Source organism: Teleopsis dalmanni, chromosome 2 (assembly GCF_002237135.1).
Source record: "Teleopsis dalmanni isolate 2A chromosome 2, ASM223713v2, whole genome shotgun sequence".
NCBI classification, from domain to species: Eukaryota; Metazoa; Arthropoda; class Insecta; order Diptera; family Diopsidae; genus Teleopsis; species Teleopsis dalmanni.
The window spans coordinates 72789207-72793525 of NC_051847.1; positions in this window are offsets into that span (position 1 = coordinate 72789207).

Below are 4319 nucleotides of genomic sequence, written 5' to 3' on the forward strand. Positions count from 1 at the left end.
TAACCAGATTTTGTGTGGTCAGAGCTTATTTTTCTGAGGGTACAATTTATAGACTACTGACCATACATTTCGAAGAATAACAAAATCAAGTTCTCATCACCATAAGCACTTACAACAGAGCCATGTATCACGTTTCGTTACACCATGTATAGATGAACAAACTCTGAATGGTTTTCGATTTCATCAAGTTATCCAACAGTAAACAAAGGAAAAGTGAAAGCGTGCGTTGATAAAAATAAGACTCTTAAAAAATAAAAATAAGACTCTTACACCTAAATCCCTAATAACAGAGCCATGTATCACGTTTCCTTACACCATGTATAGATGAACATACTCTGAATGGTTTTCGATTTCATCAAGTTATCCAACAGTAAACAAAGGAAAAGTGAAAGCGTGCGATGATTGTTAAAAATAAGACTCTCACCACCTAAATCCCTAATAACAGAGCAATGTATTGTGTTTTGTTACTCCATGTTTAGATGAATATACTCCAGATTGTTTTGGTTTCATCAGGTGAGTTTCCAACAAACAATCGAAAAGTGGAGGCGTGCGTTGATTGATCATCTGATTTACTGATACAGTTTAATACGCCATCTTTTTGTCCAAATGTCTAACGAATCTGTAGCTATTTGTAATTTGGCTATTGATTGTTCAACTGAGTCAGCAATCGCCAGAATAGTAGTATCATCTGCAAATATTACAATTTTACTTTCAGGTGTTATTGGCAAGTCCATTGTGTAAAGCAGGTATAGTAGTGGACCGAGTACACTCCCCTGAGGTAAACCTGCTTTTATCGCAGATAGATTTGAATAATAGTTTTCGTGTTTTACACAAAAAAACCTCGAGGCAATGAGACTTCAAAATCGCAAAATATGACGACGGCAAACATGTTTCTAGCTTATTCAGAAGACCTTTGTCTTCTTTGACAAAACACAATTTTTTGCCTTCAATAGCCCTTTCAAAATCATCGGTAATGCGGTGTACTTGAAATATATTCGAATGCTTGTCACCAAAACCATATTGATGGTTTGGTGTTAGCTTTTCCGATTCTATTATAGGCGTTAGTCTTTTGTAGAATAACTTTTCAAAGAGCTTCGAAATGGTTGGTAAAATTGAAATTGGTCTATATGACGATATGCTTTCTAGCGGCTTGCCTGCTTTTGGAATCAATTTTATCTCTGCGATCTTCCATAAGCTAGGAATATATTTTAATATTGAAATACTAAACACAGCTGCCAAATATTATTGTATTGATTCTGCCACTTTGTTACTTCCAGAAGGTCTTCTTGTTTCCTACAGTGATTTCAACCTACTGGTTTTATCACTAATTATAATAGTACTTATGGTTACTGATACGATTATATCAATATATCAGCTATAACATCCAAAATTGTTTGATAAATATTTGTTAAAGAGAGCATTACTCTATTATACAACATGTTACAATAGGAATTGCAAAAATTACTAGTTGGGAGAAATGATGATCACATGTTGAAATCAGAAGAAGTTTACGATAAAGTGAGCAGATTGTTGAATGATTGATTTAAGTCAAAATTTCTAAAACTGCTACTTTAAGAAAATAAATGTTATTTGCGACACTCAGTAGTTGAGTTGCAATTGTGGTAAAAATTTGTAGTATCTACCCTGAGGTATCTTCTGCAACGCATGTCTAGGGTCTCTCCAAAAAAAGACACCAGACCACCTGTTGTGTTTATGTCGAAGCCTATTCTTTAACACACTTAGCGATATCTTCAGTATTAACATTGGCCAGACTCTTGCCTTTATTAATGCTTCTAAATGGTTCTAGTTCGAGCTTCTTCTACCCACTATTATAAGAAATTGCCAGCTTTCTTAGCTAATTGAGGAGGATTCTTTACTCCCTCTACTTCAACTAATTAACTGTAACTAACTTAGAAAACTATTTCAAAGTTCACTTAAGTTCTAAAATGATAACACTATGTTGGAATATTGTTCTGGAAAGGATGTACATCTGTCTTCATAATATAAAAGCAGAATTCAGACTGAAGCTTAACTTTTTAGCACGTATGAAAAATGATTGGCTTTATGTTTTAGGTACTGTCGATCCAAGACTATTGTCTTACTCTTAACCCGTTAAGTAGCAGGCAATTACAGACTTAGAATTTTACGGTGAAATTTCAATAGTATGTAATAATATAAAACAAGTTTATATAAATGAGAAGAGAATATTAATTTGAAAGATTACTCTCACTTTAATATTAAAAAATATTCATAGCTAGCCGAACAGTGCACCACACGGTGGTCCGAAATGGGTTAAAAATTGTCTTTGCGACGTTAAGCACTATATTGAAACTTCTTTTTTGGAAAGTAATTGACATGATGGTAGCTATTTACTTCGTGTGTGATGTACAAAGCTCATTCAGTGATAACCTTTAACTTTTATATCCTTCTATCTAGTAACATATTGGAATTTTTTGCCTACATTTTATAATTTATTCTATTTCCATTATTCAACCATCCACTTTACAAAATTTATTTATAAATACAAGATTAAATTAAATTTTATTTTAAAGAATAAACATCAGTTTCCTTTAAAAAGGAGTTCCTATTACTTCTTAAATATATGCAAAGGTAGGTTTCATAGTTATTCCTCTTCCTACTTCTCTACTCATCCTCTTCATAGCTACTAAACCCACTTTTGAGAATTTTAATTCCATTGCATATATATGGGAATTATTAATTTTTTCAGAGCATGATGTAGGGTAAAAAGTATACTCCTAATATGCAAAATAGGTAAAGTCTGTATATAACTTAAATGTTTGAATGTATAAAGATTGTTTTAAAAACAAAATAATATTATGCGAGGTGTTAAAGTGCCCTAATGAGAAAATGAAAAATTTATTGAAATTTTGTAGCAAAAGTTTTTGCATTTAAATTTTACTAAGAAAAATAAATGAAATTATTTTGTTAAAAAGTTTGAATCACCTGAATTGTGAGTAGAAAAGGGAAAATATAAAAAAAATTCTTCAAATGAAAATATTGGAAAAAAAAACTTTAAGAGTTAATATCTCACATAAGAATATATAAAAAAGCTACGCAATTCTTTAAAAAAAAAATTATAATTTGAAAAATGTAACTCATAAGTTTGTTAAGAAAATATTTAAACGTGTACTTTTGAAACTTTCTGAAAATATTTTATGAAAGTTGAAAGTTTTGTTTTTTTTTGCAACAAAAGTTCATAAACTTCTTTATTGCGGTTTACATCTAAATTAGCACCACACAAACGAACTAATCTCCTGACGGTGGAATAAACAAACTGAATATGATGGCTAGGGATTATCACTCTGAAGTTTGTTAAACAAGCTGATTACCAACAAACTAGAAAAACACTGCTAAGCCCTTTAAGCTGTGGAAACGACATCAAATTATTTTTTCTCAAACTGTTATTTAAATTATTCCTTTAGATTGTGAAAATTGGGTATGTGGTGGAAATCCAATCAACAAACTACCTTCACATGATGAAATGCGATTCAGTGTAGGAAAAAGTCATTAGAGGAAAAAATGAAAGGATTATTCTAAACATATGAAGAAATTCTACACAAATATATACCGAAAAACTCTGGAACCCTTAAAATGTTAACTACACATTTTGGGTAACACCAACTTAATAATGGGTAATGGGATTTTGGTAAAAATTTGAAGTCAGACAAGAATGTGGAGAGTAAAAAAGGAAAAAATAGCTCTACGTGTTCTGAAAACCAATCCTTTTGGGTTGAAGGATGTTAGAAAAAATCCAAATTTTACCATTTTTTCGAAAAAATATTTGATGAAGCAAAATGATTTAAAATTTAATTGAAGAAGAGTGAACGTTCTATTGGAAGGGTTAAACGATGCGAGACACAGCCTGCTAATAGAATAATTTTTTATAAAAGTGAAATATGTTACGGAATAAGGTTTCATGCTTTGAAGTACAAAAAAAGCAGTATGTGTGGATTTCTATAGAGTTTTAAGCTTCTAAGGATTCATTTAAATTTACCAAAGGAAAAATTTAAAATTGATTTAAAAATAAAATATAGACCTACTCATTACCAAATTTGTCCAATATAGACATATGAACTCAATTTATCTATTGTTGTTCAAAAATAGATAATATGTGTGGATTTGTATAGAGTTTTAAGCTTTTAAGGATTCATTTAAATTTACCAAAGGAAATATTTAAAATTGATTTAAAAATAAAATATAGACCTACTCCTTACCAAATTTGTCCAATATACCCATATTAACTCAATTTATCTTTTGTTGTTCAAAAATAGATAATATCTATGTCTATTAATGAAATT